General features: G+C 38.3%; 1 protein-coding gene and 2 long non-coding RNA genes across 10 annotated transcripts in view; 2 read left to right on the forward strand and 1 right to left on the reverse strand.

The window, feature by feature from the left end:
* Positions 1-20031, reverse strand: part of AGR3 (anterior gradient 3, protein disulphide isomerase family member) — a 158766-nt gene that overhangs the window by 79365 nt on the left and 59370 nt on the right. The window lies entirely within an intron of this gene.
* Positions 1-20031, forward strand: part of LOC115493678 (uncharacterized) — a 92983-nt gene that overhangs the window by 58958 nt on the left and 13994 nt on the right. For 2 of the 3 annotated variants that reach the window (XR_003958540.4, XR_012054537.1), the window contains exons 2-3: positions 12231-12314; positions 17464-17628. This is a non-coding gene — a long non-coding RNA (uncharacterized lncRNA). Of the gene's footprint in view, positions 1-5089; positions 12315-17463; positions 17629-20031 lie in introns of those variants that run through there. The other variant, XR_012054536.1, reaches the window with a different exon arrangement.
* LOC140682622 (uncharacterized) lies at positions 12902-15275 on the forward strand. The gene is made up of 2 exons (XR_012054538.1): positions 12902-13641; positions 14215-15275. It is a non-coding gene; the product is annotated as an uncharacterized lncRNA (long non-coding RNA).

Below are 20031 nucleotides of genomic sequence, written 5' to 3' on the forward strand. Positions count from 1 at the left end.
AATTCCCATCCCTTCTCTTTTGTCATTTTAAGGAGATAATGAATAATTATACTTACCAGAATGAATATATTTGAATATTTTATTTCTTTGAATGGTGCAGCAGACACAGGAAGCACTAATGTTGGGTTGTTCAGCAGTCCAGATCTTAATGGCTCATGAAACTTTGACTTTGGGAAGTCAGACATGGTAGGTCCAAATAAATAGTTTCAAAGAAAGTACTCAAAACTTAAAGGATTTTATTAGCCAGGAGTGTCCACAGTCTGCTTTGTTTTCAGCTCAGCTGGAGAGTGTTTCTGAATGGTTTACGCATCCTCCAAACATAGATAGAAATTCACAGACCTACAAAACAAAAGACTGGGAGACTCTAAACCAACTATGGATGTGCTGAGACATTTATCTTCAGGACACAGCTGCTTCACAGGGCTTCAGAGTGCAGCAAGACAAAACAGAAAGTGCGATCACAGGGGGAAATTTGGATTAGCAGGTGTAGTTTTTGTGTTCGAGGTGTTAATTTGGTCTACTTTTGGTGACATTTTCCACAATCTGTTTTCATCCATGTCTTCCTTTATAGTTTTTTTTTTCCTTTAGTTAAGACAGAAGATTATGGAAAGTATAAATTTAGCATGCTGCTTTTCTTCCAAGTAATTTGTGTATTTGAATGTTTTTGAGCCTTTATTAAAATGTTAGCAAAAAGCAAAACTCTAGCAATTCCATTAAATTGTTATTATCATTATCCCCACTGTAACAGATTCTGGGGAGGGATGCTTTTTGTTCTGGATTTGTTCAGAGGTCAAAGAGCAGCATATATATTGCATTTCCCAAGAGCACGCTGATGATGCCAAGGGCTGCCCAACCTGCTGCTACTGCAGCTTGTGAATTTTGCTTTTGATACTCACCTGCCACCATTTAGATCCACCGAGTCATGCAGGTGGCAATCTGAGTAATGATACACTGTGTTAGAGACTTCAAAAGTACAGAACAGCTGATGTCATATAGGTATCTGAACCTTCTTTACCATTCTTTAGGCTGAAAAACCAGCTGGGCTACTTTGAGCATATAGGCTTTGGATAGAAATCTAAAAGCAGGAAAAACAGTATCAAAGTTTGGAAACTCTTAAAGTGCCTTTCTATTATCACTATAGTCAGTCTCCTTCATTGCCAGAAATCAGTTTTACAGGTGCTTCTGCCATGTTCATGCAGCCCTCTTTCCAACTTTAAAGAGGGAAGACTGGATTCGGGGTAAAAAGAGCTGAAGCAGCCATAGTTAAGCAACTGTAGCTTCTTCAGGACTGTCTCTTTTCTTTGCAGCTGTCACACACAATTAATGTTTGTAAGTAAAATTAGGTCAGTATTTGTTACACTGTTTTGGAGTGAGGTGTCTGGTAACTGTGTATTAGCAATATGCATTTGAAATAAAAAAAACAAGTGAAAGTACTACAGTTATGGCACAAGTCTGACAGACAGGCCAAAGTACTTACAGAATGTAGCCCAAATGGTCTCATCTTATAAATATGTATATTAATTTTTAGTACATCCTTAAAACAACATAGAATAGATTATCAGTGCTACTTGCTAACCCAAACAACCTTTATCAGTAATTTTAAAAATCATGTTGTGTGTTAATTTGGCTCAAAAATTCATGTGACACCTTTAAAATCCAGTTTCCTATTTCATAATTTAAAGAGACACTCAGAGTGTTGGGAAAGTGAAGTCATTAACATTGTAATGTCTTGACAACCTCATACCTATAGAAAAAGGAGTGGGAAAAAATGTCATCTCTGCTCAGTCTGCTCAGTTCCTGTCCTATTGGCCTATAAGATCCAGCTAAAGCAATAATAGTCCAGTCCAAACCAACAATAGGTAGTAACAAAAGTCACCTTTTTTCTTTCAAAATGAAAGAAATCGTAAGTTGGAGTTTTCAATGGAATTGAGTAGAGAGAATTATTTTTGAAAACCACTCATGTTTGCATTTATCATTAGAGCATGTAGCAGATAAACTGAACCCTTTCCCTTGGAATTAACTCAGGGACCCAAACCCTTATTTTCATTTTTTTTCTATAGAAAAATCAGACACACAAAAGTATACAACACTATAAAATTAAGTTACGGAAATTCACAGCAAATGCCTTTCCTGAAATAACATTCTGGGGTTTTATTTGTATTTGAAACTCTGAAAAATTAAAACACAAAGGCTTCACAGCTTATCTGTCAATTTCCCCTTTCCAACCAATAAACACAAAAGAAAAAAACACTGAAAGAAAATGATGTCATAGAATCAGGAAAAAAGAGACTAAAACCTGTTTTCTACTCTGCTTTGAGCCAGCTTAGCTCAATTTACCTCTTGGAATTCTGTATACTTTAGAGGAGGTAAAAAGCATGACCTCCTTGCTTTGAATAGGCTGTGCAATGACCATTTTACAATTTAGTCTCCTTCTCTTAACGTATTCAATCTGATATTTCCTTTCTACCATTATGATGTTGTATATTAGGGAGCAATGAGAAAGACGCAGACCTCACAGTCAGGCTTTCTGTTCTGATTTGAGTTAATTCAACAAGGCTTTGTTTTCTCTCTGTGTCTTTTCCTGCCTCTTTGGCTGGCTCTGCACTGTGTTCGAAGCACAGACCATGCTTCATTTAGCAGCGACCTTGATCTGCAGTTGTCAGAGTGGGCACTCTCTGCCTGGTGTCTGATGGGTCCCTATTTTGCTGCTTTCACTGTTGTCTAAATATTATGACAGAGGAAATCTTCCTACAGCTGTGGATGCCTACAGCCCAGCTTTAAGTTTTCAGCAGGTAGGAACATAGGAGCACGCTTTTGCCTTAGCCTGGCTGTGTGGCCAAATGTCTTGAGGCTGCTGGCTGGTGATCAGAGAGGCTGCAGAGAGCTGGTGAGTAGCCAGGGGGGAACTGGTTTTATACAGCACTGCCAGGTCTTGTAAGCTAGTCCAGAGTCACTGAAGCATACCTGTAATCTGGGACAGGTACCTGGAAAATACAACATGACAGTGGCTATGAGAAGAATAAAGAATAGATAGGAGGAAGGAAGTGGGGTCAATATGCATCTTTCAGGATCAGACAGACTGCTTTACTGGCTGATTTCTCAATAAAAATGGCTGGATAGCTATTTCTTACCAAAGATGGATACTAGTTTTAATACTAGTCCTAAAGTTAGGCTGCAGATATCAGGCAGCCTTTCCTTATGACTGTCCCTCCTGCAGAGGCCAGGGCTATAGCACAAGGGGGAAGGGACAAGCTTTTCTGCAGTTAACTGAATACAAATGCTATTGAGATGACTGGCAATGTTCCACCTTCCTCATGTTGATGAGCAGCCAATAATAAGCTGGAACCATGAGCTGGAATCTCAGTTCTCCACACAGAGGATCTATGGCAAGGTTTCCCAAAGGCTGATGTTTCACACATTGATCATTTGGACTCCTGTTATTCACAATAGCCACCAACTCAATAAGACATTGGCATAGCTGTTCTAAAGGTCACATTGCAGTCTGTAGTTGCACAGACAACTTCTCTTTCCCTTTACCAGAAAATGACATACAGGCTGCTATGGCATAAACCTGGCTATCAGCAGCTCATCCCAAGGAAAACTCTATCACTGATGGAGGATACAACAATGTTCACAGGTTAGCCTGCTGGCCTGGCTCCCAGGCTAAAGATGGTGACACCACCCTCCGTTGTGTTGGATGTCTCCTTGGTATTCTTCTGGCATTCAATTTCAGCTTTATTCCTACTTCAGAACTGATAGGTGAAATTCCACTCCCCACATCTAATTCAAAAAATTTCTGGAAGCCCTCTATCCCAGCTGAGTCTCATGGCAACTTTTCAGCCTCCAGAGTCTGGCTGCCTGGGCTCCACATAGATGTTGTAAAAGTAATGAGGCCACTTGAACTCTAAAAACCTTTTGTGGCTAGAACAAAAATTGGGGAAGAGGAGAAGGAAATTATGATTTTCTTTCATGCAGAAGACTTCTGAATTGCTTACCAAAAACTAACTGCAGAACAAAGACTTCATTTTTATTTGTTATATTTCTGATTTATAAGCAGCACTTGCTTAAGGCTATGATGTACAACCAGATAGCTATCATGTAATTTAAAAAAAGGGAAGAAATCCTGAAAAAGAAAACGGGATGATGAGGTCATTTACCAAGGTCAATCAGAAGTTAGTAACACCTGTTACCCCTGTAGCAAAGTCTTGTCTACAGTTTGAAGGGCTGCTGATTCCTCCTGGAATGGCCCCTTAGGTGAGTGAGTGGCTGAAATTTCCAGAATTAGTTGCATATTTTGCTATCTGCTCTGTAATTACTGGAGAACTGTTCCTGGAGAACTGGCTTCCCTACTGGGTTTTTGTACACTTTGACAAGGTTTGACTACTTCATTTCTCTTAAGAATGAAAAAAATAATAAAGAGAAAAAGAGAAATACCTGCGCATTTAGATTATATTTAGCAGCCAGCAAGAAATATAAAGACCTATTTACATATATATAACAATCAAAGAGTCAAAATCCACATTGCCCTACCTTCAAATTACTTGATTTTATGATGTGTAGTCATGCAAAATAACATATGCTTCTCTCACCTTTCTCTGCATCAAGACAGTTCAAAAAAGGCTCTTGTTGTGTAGTCATAGTCACTGCTAGGAAACCTCTTTTCACAAGAAAAAAAAACATTTTCTTGACAGTCCATAGATTAAGAGGACATAAATGCACGAATGGGGAGGAAATACTAGAATAAAGCAGGAGCCATTTGGTGCAAAGTTTTTAAAGCCATTATTCCTGAACTTTTTAAAAGACATTATCCCGGAACTCTGTAATTTGTTGTTGTTACAGCTAGTTCAAAAAGTGTGAAAAAGATCATACAGCCAAAAAAAAAAAAGCAAAACCAAACCTACTGTGCTATATGTTCCAAGCCATAAAACATCACTTCTACATAAAATCTAAAATCATTGATGCGACCCAGAGAGATGACCTGGTGCTATCAGAAGAGTTTCTGCCTATATCTTTTGATGGCAAAAAAGGACTGAATAAAAACCGAACAGAAATTGAACTGACATGAACCAGGTTTTTTACATTACAAGATCAAAAGAGTGCAGAGGGCTAACAATTCTTGTTAAAACCTGTTTTTCCTAGTTTATTCTTCAACAGGTGCGAAATCTTGATATGTTTAAGAAAACAATTGAGGAAGTGCCATGAAAATTTCAGCTTGAGTATATTAACTTTTGGTGTATTAATTTTGTTCCTAAAATTAATTTTTTGGTTTTATTATCCTAAAAATTGAGGTTTTAAAAAATGCTTTAGGGAGGAAAATTTTGAATTTCTATCACATATTCAGCTCTTGACTTATGCTTAAATTGCATTGGGTAAAATGGCAAAATCAAAGTTCTTGGTTAGCCAGAATACTGCGTTAGCATAGTAGTGACTGAAAGACAAAAAATACACATTTAATCACTAGTTCAGATGATTAGATATGTTTTATGTGCTTTCATTTATTTGTATGTTAAATAACTCATCTGAAAATGTATGTCAAGAGCAGGATTTGGAGTGGAAGCCTCACTCAGAGATTTTCAAAAGATAAAAATGTGGCAACTTCACATCCAGCTATTGGGAACTTGAAGGGATAGGAGAAAATATTGTAGAATGTGCCATAGAAAGAATACTAACAGCAAGGGAGAGCACAGGTGGTATGGCAAGAGTGTTTTGGTTTTCATCTGAGAGAGACTCTAACTAGAATGAGAGGCATACAAACTTTGGGCTATCAACAAGACTTTTCAAAGATTTTTAGAAAAATAATGAGAGGATGTTTATTCCACAACAGAGATGGAGGGAACCCTTCCCAGTATTGCCAGTCAGAGCATTCACCTCAGTGCTGACAGAAGCAGATCAGGGAGGTGAATATAAGGCAATTGCTCCAATCAGTGCTCTCTCTCCAGTCTGTATGAATTACTATTAATAAAACATGAAATGCCTTCAAGAATAGTATAGCCAAGAGCCTAGTGTCAAGTTGAAGCTTGCTCATTCTCATAAAAGGAGCTGATTTAGAAGAAATGGCATTTTCTAGCAGGAGCACTTTATAGAAGATCTCTCAGCCAGTTTTATTTTAAGCACAACACAGTCTCTGAAAATGGAAGAAGAAATTATCTTATCAGAAGAATCAAAATGTCTCTTTCCAAGAACAAACTTAATGGGTGTAATTCAACCAATATCAGCACATTTCAGATTAGATCTGCAGAAATGAACAGTCTCATTCTATAAAAAATTAACAATAGATGGAAAAAAAAACCCTTTGCTTTCCATCAGCTTTCATATTGATGTTTTTCTTTCAGCATATATCTTCAGCTTTGTCCCTTGGTTTCTCTGTTTCTTGTTTTACTCTTTCCTATCTACAGTTTCTGTCTACAGAATGATATTTTTTTTAATGAAAACTTTATTAATCCATTTATGCAGTGCTTAACTCAGTAGCCCAGATTTCATCACTAGCAAAAAATAAGAAATATATATGTATGTCTTGGCAATGCTCTGTCTGGCCACACACTGTAAGGATGGAACTTGGTTGTATACATTTCCTGCTTCTTGGCCTTAACTTGTAGTTCACCATTAGTTCTGTTCTCTGCTCTACCTGCTCTTCTATCTTCTAAGACTTCTTAGCTATCATCACAGTAAATACTGATGACTTTGTCATTAAAATCTGACAAAGGCTTGTGAAGACATGTTGATTTTATCTATGTCAGGAAAAACAACAGGGAGCACCAAGTAATGAGAAACAAGGATCCATTAAGGACTGAATCCACACAGCTGGCCTGAGTTTGAACATTCTCAGAGATCAAAAGTAGATAAAGAATCTGTCTGTTGGCATAAGAACAGGCCCAGATGCTTGAATCAAGAGAGAAGGGGCACCATGGGTTGAGGCAGCCTAGGTGGAGATGGTTTATAGTCGCTGTTCCGAAAAAAATATAAGATTTCAACTTCTGCTTGGTATAAATCAGACAAAAATGCTGTCGGAAAAGATCTGGAATCCTACAACTTGCTTTGATTCTTGTTTTCTTTTGTCATGTGAATACTTCTTAGCTGTCAAATATAATTTAATTTCCCACTAGGAGGTAGAGTCTATTTTATCAAAACCAGCTAACCTTTTCTGCAATTTTTGCACAACACAAAAATCCACACAATGATGGCAGCTGAACCAATTTTGCAGAGTTGGAGAAGCTATATAAAAGTAAATCATCATGTTTCGTTTTTATTATACAATCCTCTGTTAGCTTTACTCATGAATTTCAGCCCCAGAAGTGCCAAATCCCAACCTCATCTAGAACCATATAATTCACATGAAATCAGTAACAATAGCCTAACTTTAAAGCCTTGCTCATTTTGTCAGAAATCCAGTTTCCAGACTTACGATTTACATAGTTACATTATTTCAATGCCTTATTTCAGTGCCTTCCTATGCCATTGGATTTGTGTCTCAGGTAGCACTTCAAAGAAGAGTGCTTCTGTATCTTCCACTGTCTCTGAAAACATAAAAAGATCATGAAGAAAGTATAAGACACTTCTTCACAGGCAATTACAAAATATGTGTTTAGCAAGTTTGGACTTGCATGCTCTGTGTAATAAAACTTGGTAATGTGTTAAAAATATGTGGGACTGTGCCTCTTTTGTCAGTCTCTGTATATGTTTGGGGGATGCTAAGGGTAGGATGGGGTCAGAAAGCGCTAGTGGTCAGATGGAGAAGCTTCTTCCCGCTACTTGTCTTTACAGTTCGCCAGGGATATGGAGCTGCTGAGAGGCCTAAACTATAGAACAAATGCATTACTCAATATAGATCTAGCTGGGAGTATGCTGGAGAATTGCAGGTTTTGGCCACAGTTGCAAGTGAGACCCAGATACTAACTTGAGTAGGTATTATTTTTTTTAGTTTATTTTTTGATGAGAAATTATTTGTGTCAGAAATATCCAAGACATGAATAAACCCACTTTTTTTTTTCTACATGCTGTCAAATTGTGTCTCATTCTAATGGCACAAGAATATACAAGTATTATGTCCATTCCCTCGTATCCCTATGGAGACATTAGTCACTCTACTGGTCCTAATGCTTACCTAGCACTGAAAGCTGTGAGATTTGTGACACCAGTTCTGTGAGTGCCTCAAGCAGATAGTCATCTTCTTTTCTGCTCACAGGCCCTCATGGCAATCTCTGAGCTCTCAATACACTCCCCAGAGGACTAAACAGCGCTCGTTCTTCCCCTTTCCACTTTGTCTGAAGTGTTGAAGAGAGAAACCTGAACTAACCTACTGCTTCCAGTTCCCTGCCCAACACTTGATGTATTGAGGATGGAAAATCGGCTTTATGAAAGGCCGTTGGATTTCAGCTTTTGTTTTTGGTTACAGATTGGAACAGATGCTCCGAAATTTGAAATTCCTCATGTGGTAGAGGCAAAGGAGGCCAGTAAATAAGTAAAAGACAGTTTCCATTACAATGTGCAATATGGGTAATTACATTCTACTTAGGCAAAAAGTCAAACATTTCATCTTGGAACTGTAGAGCATTCATTTTGACATTTTTCAGGACCCGTTTCTGTTTTAGTCAAAGAAATTATAGTTGGAGTGGTCATGATAACAGGAAGCAGTTCTCTTTTACCAAATGGCTCCTTCAAAGCTTTTTTAATGAGTTCTGGTTATGTCACTTGGTAGTCTTGTTTTTGCCCTAGGCAGAAGGAAATAAACTGTGGCTCAATCTAACACAACAATGAAAGGGTACATAATGCCCATAAAGCTGCTTCAGAGCCATTACGGCAGTAACAGAAAAGAGAGCAAACCCTCTGCTCTTCACCCAGATGAGTGGAAAGGCCTCCCTGTTTTGAGAAAAAAAAGGCAGACACCTGGTTCTATTATTTCTTTGAAGTGCCATAATTAGAAATTATCTGAAACAAGAAAATAAGTGTTCTGAATCTAGTAAAAAAAATCATATCACCTCTTTCTCTGGAAATCAGAAATACTTCATTGGTTTTTCTGGAAGTAACACCAACCATTGTTCAAAGAGTCTCCCTAGCCCAAATCAAGGCTTTTTGATATTTTTATAATGAAGTTTTAGAGCTAAAATAAAAACATGAAAGATGCTTATTTTCAGGATGAACTAGAATGAATCTTGAGGGTTTAATTGGTGGTAACTTATGCTGCAAACTCATGCTTGAAACAGTGTTTATAAATATCCCGCTTAATGTAAAAAACGTTATGAGTGATTATAGAAACCTGTCTGCAAAAAAAAAAAAATGCTGTATGCCAGGAAGTACAGATTCTCAGTACAACTGCAATGTGTATCCAGCTGTGTTAAAAATCTATATAGCAAATATAATTAAAATATAAATTTCCATTCAGAATTATTTGCTCCAGAGGTAGCCTGCTGAGTCAAGTGCTACTGAAGCTCCTTTAAACTTATTTCTTAAAGGCACTGATTTTATCTCCTAATAAAAGGACAAAGCCAATACCTAGGATGAAAACCTCATCAAAAGACTACTTGCAGCTGATCCATAAACTGTCTAATATGACTTCAACAGCGAAATTTTAACTTTCCCACACATTCACAGTCTGCCTACTATACTCTAGAGCTACAATTTCCTACTAGGAGTATACCTCCACAAGAATTTAATCATATTCTGGTTTATTTACTTCTGGCTTCCCCACACATATATATAAGCATATGTATATATCTATACATATTGAATGAAAGAGCAGCTAGCACTAACGGAAACACATCTGCAATATCTGCCAGCAACAGTAACAAGAGTTAACTGCAGCTGAATACCAAAAAGGGATGAAACATTTTCTCATTATGGCAAGCTGCACTTTTCCAGGATGTTTGATAAGCAATATTATGCACCATAAACCACAGTCAAACAGAAACAATCGGTTTGATGACATATACCACATCTGGATCATAGGCAACTTGACAGTGTTTTTGCCTTGAGCCATAGCCATGTCAGCTTTAATGTGACATTTAGCATATTTAACTATGAACATATGACACGTCTTTAGAAACCCTTATTGTCTAAAAAGATTATTTTTACATGCATAATTGTCAATAACAGTAAATAAAGTTCAGTGTGAAGTGACATTTCATAAGATCTTATCAGTTTTGTCCTGTGGCATTAGTTTAGCCCATGCTATGGAATATGAGGCATATCCCAGATCATATTTCTGAAGTCCTGCACATTGACATTATCTTTAATATTCAGTGCTAACTATAACAAGGAATGTGAACTTTTGCTGAAATTTCTGTCCTTTCTTTTCTATTTTCCAGTCCTTTGGACAGCAACTTGCTGTGTAAAAGCCCTGTGACCGCCATAACTTAGGGCCAGGAGCAGGGGGTTATGGCTTGGAAAAAAACCAGTAACTGCATACAATATCATTGCAATGTGTGGAGTAGTTGGAAAACATACCTGGTGATGATTAAATCTCTACCTCAGGAGTCCACAGTTTGACATAAACCACTTTTTAAGTTGATTAATTAATTACCTTTAGGGACTTAAATGGGTTCTCTGAAGAGATTAGAAAATGCTATTTTTTTCAGTTTGTAGTGACATTGGTTCTAAACTTAAAACACAGTATGAAGCTTCTGAGTTATTAAACCTCAAACTGTGCTGATAAAAGATGCAATTGTCACGTATTTGGTTTTAGCATACTGGTATTCCTGTTTATCAGTTCAGGATGTACAACTCCATAGAAAATCATACTTTTTGTATAATTCTCTTGCTAAATGATAGTATGAGAGCACCAAATCCAGACTCTGGCAAAATTTAGAATTTGATTCTGAGAAAAACTTAAAAGAAATTTGTTTCTTTCTTCAATGTTTATCTTGGGAGGTTTCAATCTCCAGTCTTGGAACATCTACTGGATATGGGTGATTTCTCACAGTTCTGTGATGAAAACTCCTATGACATTTCATAAAAATTTGATTTTTCCAATTCTGTTTGTTTGTACAGACCACATATGAAAACATTTCCCATCCTTACATCTGTAGTGTTGTAAAAAACAGAAATAAGGTGCTATTGTCCACTCACGCACACATATTTTTTCTTTTTAATTACATATATATATTTAAGATATACATGTATGTATATATATACATGCATACACATATCTAAGATCAGAAACCATTATTTATTTCTGACTGTATGAGCAAAAATTCAGCCAAGTTAACATTCAAAATCAAAAAAGACTATGAAGTTGCATGTGATACACACTTTGGGTTTTTGAATGAAATTTTGAGCACTGAGGTTCAGAACCTTTTAGGACTGAGCCATTTGGCATATGCTAGCTCTGTGATTGATATTTTACATCTTAATTCTGCCTTTTAGGAAGACTGATCATTTTGGCAATACTCATTAGAAATGAAAGTAGTTTTACATGTGTATGCCGGGTGTATTGGTATTCAGGAGCTGGCAAAGGCAGAGGAACAAGCCCTCCCCAGTTTTTCACTAAAATGAGCTATATCTTTATTAGAAAGAGAAGTGCTTAAGCCAGCAAAGGATGTAGTGATAAAGATTTAGGGATCTACATCTTCTTAATCAAAACCATACTTGGTTACATAGGTTGAATTTTATGTAAACGAAGAAGCTACATAAGGGGGAATGTATGTGAATACCTCTCTCTCTCTCTCTCTCTCTCTATATATATATATATATATATATATATGTATATGTAATACCTCTGTTTAGTGAACATCTTTGACAGACCCTTTATTGCAATATGCACCAGACCTTAATGCAGATACCACAAAAAACAAATGGTTAGCAGAAACAAAATATCTTGTCATCCTTATGCCTGTGATTTTGTCTGCATTAAACATGAAATGCTACTGCACAGATTTTATTGTTATGGAGACTAAAATTCTTGCATGTCCTTATGTGATAGAATAGCAGGATAACATGCATAGCAGTAGCAGCTGCAGCTGATAAAAGTGTTAACATGCTGATATTGTCAAGATTGTCTCTATGTCATGCTTTGTGTGGCTCAGAATTTCATCTTTCAATAAATCCACTAGTTGATGTACCTTAAACATATATTATTTCATACAGAATTATTTATCTGATATCCTGCCAAAACTTCATCTGCTGTTGTAGAAACTTCTTTTTTCATTTAGTCACTGGAAGATTTGTTAGATTTCTTCCACCATGTGAATTTAGAGATCTTATCATCAATGACCAGCTGCTGACCCCTTTCTTCACAGGCTTTGGCTTGCTCTTTGCTGTTCCTCCTGTTTAGATCAGCAGACCCACTGGAGTCCAGCTTCACAAAGAAGACAGAAAAAGTGGTAATTATTAGTTATTCACATTTTTAAATTAACATCTGCATTCTGCCTTCTCCTCAAGCTTCTTTGTATACATGAGGTGGATTAGGAATTTGTTGAATGGTCACATCCAGAGGGTAATGATCAAGGGCTCAAAGTGTCAGTGGGCATCAGTGATGAGTAGTGACCCTCAAGGGTCTGTATGGAGACCAGTGTTTTCTTCAGTAATGACATAGACAGAGGGATTGAGTGCAGCCTCAGCAAATTTGCAGATAACACCAAGCTGAGTGGTGCTGTTGATATACCTGAAGGATGGAATGCCATCTAGAAGGACCTAGACAGGCTTCAGAAGTGGGCACATGGGAATCGTACGTGGTTTAACAAGACCAAATGCAAGGTACTCTAGCTGGGTTGAGGCAACCTCTGGGATTAACACAGGCTAGGGGATGAATGGGTGAAAAGCAGCCCTGATGAGAAGGACTTGGAGGTGCTGGTGAATGAGAGGCTGGACATGGCCCAGCAATGTGCATTCACAGAAAGCCATGTCCTGAGCTCCATCCAAAGCAGTGTGGGCAGCAGGTGAGGGAGGGGATTCTGTCCCTCTGCTCTGCTCTGCTCTGGTGAGAGCCCACCTGCAGTGCTGTTTCCAGCTCTGGGGTCCCAGCACAAGAAGGACATGGAGCTGTTGGAGTGTATCCAGAAGTGGGACAAAAGCTGAAAGGGTTGGAGCACCTCTCCTGCGGGGAAAGGCTGAGAGAATTGGGATTATCCAGCATGGGAAAGAGAAGGCTTTGGGGTGACTTAATTGAGGCCTTCCAGTACCTAAAAGGAACTTACAAGTAAAGATGGCAAAAGGCAATTTACAAGGGCTTGGCTTGTAGTGACAGGAAAAGGAGGAATGTCTTTAAACTGAGAGTAAGTTTAGATTAATAGTAAGAAAAAATTCTTTATTGTTAGGGTGGTGAGGCAGTGGAACAGGTTGCCCAGAGAAGCTGTGGATGCCCCATCCCTGGCAGTGTTCTAGGCAAGGCTGGACAGGGCTCTGAGCAATCTGGTCTACTTGAAGGTGTCCCTGCCTCTGCCAGGGGGCTTGGAACTAGATGATCTTCAAGGTCCATCATAAACCCAAACCATTCTTTGATTCTATGATATAGGTCTTTGAAATAACCCTGTAACCTGCATCTTTCTAAGTAGTTCTGACCAGTGCTTCTGAGCTTTTTGAAGCAGTAAAGTTAAATGTGCCAACAGAGCTGTGGAAGAGGCAAGGCCTAATGATCATGATAACATATTCTGACCTGATAAAACGGGGTTTTTTTCCTGTAAAATACAGAGGAGAAAACAATTCTGCTAAGTAAGTATATTTCCTCTGTTATTATTGAACCAGATGACCAGATATCTGTGGTACACTTCAATTTTACAAACACTATATAAACACTATTGTTTAAAAAGTATCTGATACATTTTACAGTTCTAAAGTGTTCTGAAGTTTGATTTTATTTTTTTTTTAGTTTATTAATGAAATACATAGTTAAGTTTCGACTAATGAAAAACCTGAAGTTTCCCAGGCACAATTTTGTGCTAAAACTGAATTTAAATCAAAAGAACTGAGATTTCTTATATGGTTTGACGTCTTCAACATGTTTGTTTTGAGAGAACCAAGTATGGAAAATCAGATCTACCTGATATAACAGAGTAAAAAAGAGTAGTCTTTAATCTTTTACACAAGAATTTACAAGTCTCCAAACTGTCATCTAATGGTAGGTTTTTTTTGTTCCATGATATATATTACCTGTAAATATGATATCTGATGCACCACTTAATAATACTTATGTACCGGGAACAATTACTTTCCATAATAACAGATAGCAGTAGTGGATATTAAATAAGAGTATATATGCTGCAAATTATTTCTTTTTCTTCACAGAGATTTTATGGATGTTTCTTTGTGAATGATTTCTTGATAAAATTGTGAATATTTTCAGTGGGCTGAGACATCTGTGAGTTGATCAGGACCTTGCAAAGTATCTGCTAAAGCAAGAGGAAACCTCAGTCATGAACGGTTAGCAAAATAAAGTTGGGATAATAATGATTCCTCCAACTTATATTAAAAAAGAAAGAAAAAGGAGAATTGAAAATTTATTACTAGATCAAAAGGTCAAAACCTGACTAAGTCAGTCATTTTCAAAAAGGATAAAAGGATTTAAATATTTTACAAGAATAAAAACTGGTGGACTAGAGGGAGAATCAAAGGACATGCTTATATGGCAGAAGACACTTTTGGCAGTTAGACCATTTGAGATCAAAGGAAGTTGGTGTGGGACGGAGAAAAAAGAGAGACTGTAAGCAAAGTCATGTGCTCTGATTTGAAACCAAGCTCTTAGGAGGACAGCAGATGCTCAGGAGCAGTGACCCACAGGAGTGATCACAACGTGGAGCCTGGGACCCGATGTGCCTCGGGTACTGCACAGCCCCTCCCCGGCGCTGGGGCTGCCGCCAGCTCACAGGGACACAGTCTAACCTGGCAGGAACAGAGCTCCAAAGCTGCAATCTGAAGAAAGGAAAATTTGGCTCACTGACCTTCCCATCCCCACCGCACTGTGCTTCATTTTTCCAGGTTTACAGTGAGGATAATGATGTTTGCATAGCAGGATAAATAAAAGGACAGAAAGGGTACTGGCTGAGAATCTCTGCCTCAGTATATAGCTAAAGGGCCACAAGGAAGCCTTTGGCTTTGTATTGTATGTGTGGTTTCTGTCTTAGTTTGCAAGAACATTTGAGCATTTTTTTGTCCACCCTTTATTTTCTATTTTGACTAATGATAGAACTTAAACTTATATTAACAACTAATCTATACTTCCTTTATTAATGTGCTTCAGGTATGTTCCTTAATTTTCTTTGTCCTGTTTTCCCAAAAACATTTGTTTTCCTTTCTGGAAGTATATTTCCATGAAAGAAACAATAAAGTAATTTACTTTTTACAATTAACTTGCTTTATTACATCATCTCTGTGTTTTGTATATCTCTTTCAGTAATTATATTAATTTTAAACTGTTGATCTTATCAAGATAAATCAAATTAATATAAACAGTCAAACAGCAGATTTCAAAAGAGGATTAATTTAATGTAAATTTAATTTTTGAGGTATTTTGTCACCCTTGTTTAGCCTTAGGTTTTATTTCAATTAGTAAATCATTCTTTACAAGTGGCTTAATATTTGTCTTTTAGAAAAGGACTGATAGTTTCTTTGAATATTCATGCTGTTTTAAACTGAGAGAGGTTAACCTTTTTTTATCATAGATTTTCTTTTCATTGAATATTAAGACTTGCTGAAAAATTATTTTTCTATCAGTAAAGCTTTCTAACAAAAATATTAAGTTTTCTGTAAGACATGATGGAAATATATTTTATAGGATAAAATGGTCATACAGGAAATATTCTCAAAAGCAAAGAGTAACCCAACTAGATTAAATAATGAAACAGTTTTTTCAAAATAAACACTTGGACCTGGAGGAAAGTATGGCTGATAATTTTTAATTTATTTAAGTTGTTGGGGTTATAACTAAGGATAAAATGTCTATGAGCATATTTTTTATTTTCTCACATTAATAATTTTTTTCAGTATCCACCATGTTTTGTTGCAACATGTTCATAACTTCTTGTTTTTATGGATAGGCATTATGGGGAATAATCTCATGAGGTCAATTTCCAGTTAGAATGACAAAAGAAATATCTTTCAACATACCTACCAATTATTAGTCATTGAGCTGCATAAAACTGTGCAAGCCCACGCTCTGACTGTAGTAAAGAATGAGGAAATTAAATGTTAAGAAAATTCCCAAACCTTAGTATAAGAAAACATTCCTGTCTTAGTTTGATTCCTGTAATCTCCCCACATCTCCCTTCTTTGCTGAAAATCACACCACAAGTTTTCATACTTTTCAGTTGCTTTGGCACTACATCTCTCTGCCTCTGAGGACCACCTCATTGACCTACTGGCTTTTACCAAAATGAAGCTCATTTCCCAACTTATTTGGCTTTAGGAAGAGTTAAATTGCCCTAATTTCCCATTTTTCCATCTTTTTTCATCATTCTTCTGCTGTGAACAAAATACTGTAACCTGCCTAGGGTAAGCCAGAGCAAATGAAGTATTAATAAATAAGTCAGGATTAATAAATTTCCCCAGGCTGCTTGCAGAGAGAAGCACAGCAAGCCTGAATTCTGCAGAGGGTGAGAGGGGCAGTGATGCCCTCCTAAAGCCTGGCTCCAAGCCTCTGGTGTCACCTCTGAGACACAGCACAGTGCCCTTGGCCCAAATCCCCCACAATGAACCACCCAAGAGGAGCTGCTGGCTCCTGCAGTCCGGGGCTTCATGGACATCAGCGTGCAGGAGCTACACCTCATTTCTGGCACATGGGAACATACCACAAAAGGAAGCTCTTTGAGAAGAGTGGGGTTTAATCAGCTTTAAATCAGTATGAATCCGTTACAAATGGAAAGTCTTATTCAGACTGATGCAATCTCCCTCATTACATAAAAGTGCATCCCTGCCTACCTTGGGATGTTATTTTGTCTGTTCTGTCCCTCTGTGTAACCCAAAATTTGTGTAAATAGTAGAGAAATCAGACAATATTCTGTGTTCAAAAACTATATGCATAAATACAAATATACACATGTGGCTTTTATGCCTAGAACTACACACTTGTGGGATATTTCATACATTTACTTCACAACAAGATTGGATTTATATTCTCTGCTTTCTGATATTTCTTACCTTTACATTAGTAAAATGCAAAATAATTGTGGGTCTGTCTATTTTATATACTTCCCCATCACTTTTGTTTGTATTCATATAATGTAGCCGTCACAATTAAGCTGATAATTGCCTACTTAACCTTTAGTTTCAGTTCTATAACTTTACATTATGGGGACAGCATCAAGGAAATTAAGTAATTTTGTTATTTCATTTGTGTAATTGAATTTCTCTGTATTATGGCTGAACAGAATACAAATCTGAGTGGAGAGGACTAATCTATGCTTGCAGATTTAGTGTTAGACAGAATGTTTTTTGAAGCATAAATTAATTTTATACTAAGACTACTGAGTAAAATTATGTTCCTTCACCCACCATCCTCTGGGCAGCAGCCCAAAGTTTCCATGATTTTTTCCTCTACAGCTCTTTGAGGTGCTGCTGCATGTTCAGAGGAAGGCAACGCAGCTGGTGAGGGTTCTGGAGCGCAAGGCTGGCAGGAAGCAGCTTGGGCTCAGGGGAGGCATTACCACTTTCTACAACTGCCTGAAAGAAGGGTGCAGAGAGGTGGGGGTCAGCGTCTTCTTCCAGGTAAGAAGTGACAGGACAAGAGGAAGTGGTCTCAAGTTGCACCAGATGTGGTTTAGATTGGATACCAGGAAAAATTTCTTCACAGGAAGGATTATCAGGCCCTGGAAAAGGCTGCCCATGGGAAGTGGTTGAGTTGCCATCTCTGGAGATATTTAAAGACCTCTAGATGTGGCACATTGGCAGTGCGGGGTAAAGAGTTGGACTCAATGATATTAGAGACCTTTCCAGCCAAAATGATTTTATGATTCTATCATCTTCAAACATTTACATGGTTTTAGAAAGCAAAAATTATTGTTTCGTATTAGACATGTTAGAACACAATCCTGGACTAATGGCCATTGGATTTGAAATGGAGTAGCATGGATTAGTGATGGCAAACCTTTTCAGCATCTGTTGCCAAATTTTCTTTAAAAAGCACTGTAGCTCACTGCCAGTAATGCCCACTCAAATCTGTCAGTGCAAAACTTGGCATCGGTACAAACACTTTGTGATCATTGGCTTAGACAATGGAAAAGCCCTTTGTAATTTGAGCTGCCTGTTGAATGTGTGTTATACCATACTGCTAGCCAGGCTGCCATCATCCTTCTAAAGGATTATTTAGCTTTCAAAATTGCTACACTAACTCAAAGAATTTAGCTCAAAAGAAATATATGATGTCTATTATGTTTTTCCCTGCTTGTAGAGCATAAAAAAGCTCTTAAGAGTCACAAATCAGATAACTATTCTGTACATCCTATCTTCAGCCCAAGAGTTACACTTTTCACTTGCCTCAGAAGAATATGGACAAAATTGTACATGAGCTTGTAAGGAATAATTTTTCCTCCATGTAAATTTCTTACTGACTTCTGTTAGTCTGAGAATATTTTATGCTTTTAAGCATGATAATTCTTGTGCACTCCAAAATTGCTTTCTTAGTTGACACTCATCCTTAATGAGAACAAGGATTGGCTTAGAAGATTTAATTTGCAGACAGTATTGCAAAAGACACTTCAATGGGAAGGATGTTACATTACTTAGCAATAGATCTTTGTAGCTGAGTTCCAATTATTTGTTTATGCATTCTGAGGTCTTGTTTGTCCTTTTTGTTTTGTTTTGTTTTGAATGCAGACATACACTAAGCTTTATTCTGCCTTTCAGTGTTTTTTTAGTGCTTTATGACTGATCTATTTATGCATACTTGCTATTTTGGTTCCTTGTCCTCTAAGTGTATGCAGTATATTTACATTAGTGTACTGGTTGCATTTTTGACTGCTGAACCATTCACCTAAAAGCAGGATGTGAATGGAGGATAAAGATGAAATGCTGTCCTTCTCCCTACAGTTATAGAAGGGTAAGGTAAAAGGATTGGCCAAATCTGCTCATGAACATGTCCCATTCCACTGTAGTGTGAGTCCAAAGAGACACACAACAAGGTGTGCATTGCATTTAGAAATGAGTCTTTAAAAATATTTGAATTAGTGTTGAATAACACAACAGCAGGGACAATATAGTGTGTCAAAATCAGAGCACAGGCCCTTCATTTCACGTAAAATGACAAGTGTTGTCCCATGTACAAATCATTAGAGTCATGGTGCATGATCTGGATTAATTACTTTGCCTCCTCTCCTCTCCTCTCCTCTCCTCTCCTCTCCTCTCCTCTCCTCTCCTCTCCTCTCCTCTCCTCTCCTCTCCTCTCCTCTCCTCTCCTCTCCTCTCCTCTCCTCTCCTCTCCTCTCCTCTCCTCTCCTCTCCTCTCCTCTCCTCTCCTCTCCTCTCCTCTCCTCTCCTCTCCTCTCCTCTCCTCTCCTCTCCTCTCCTCTCCTCTCCTCTCCTCTCCTCTCCTCTCCTCTCCTCTCCTCTCCTCTCCTCTCCTCTCCTCTCCTCTCCTCTCCTCTCCTCTCCTCTCCTCTCCTCTCCTCTCCTCTCCTCTCCTCTCCTCTCCTCTCCTCTCCTCTCCTCTCCTCTCCTCTCCTCTCCTCTCCTCTCCTCTCCTCTCCTCTCCTCTCCTCTCCTCTCCTCTCCTCTCCTCTCCTCTCCTCTCCTCTCCTCTCCTCTCCTCTCCTCTCCTCTCCTCTCCTCTCCTCTCCTCTCCTCTCCTCTCCTCTCCTCTCCTCTCCTCTCCTCTCCTCTCCTCTCCTCTCCTCTCCTCTCCTCTCCTCTCCTCTCCTCTCCTCTCCTCTCCTCTCCTCTCCTCTCCTCTCCTCTCCTCTCCTCTCCTCTCCTCTCCTCTCCTCTCCTCTCCTCTCCTCTCCTCTCCTCTCCTCTCCTCTCCTCTCCTCTCCTCTCCTCTCCTCTCCTCTCCTCTCCTCTCCTCTCCTCTCCTCTCCTCTCCTCTCCTCTCCTCTCCTCTCCTCTCCTCTCCTCTCCTCTCCTCTCCTCTCCTCTCCTCTCCTCTCCTCTCCTCTCCTCTCCTCTCCTCTCCTC

Source organism: Taeniopygia guttata, chromosome 2 (genome assembly GCF_048771995.1).
Source record: "Taeniopygia guttata chromosome 2, bTaeGut7.mat, whole genome shotgun sequence".
NCBI lineage: Eukaryota > Metazoa > Chordata > Aves > Passeriformes > Estrildidae > Taeniopygia > Taeniopygia guttata.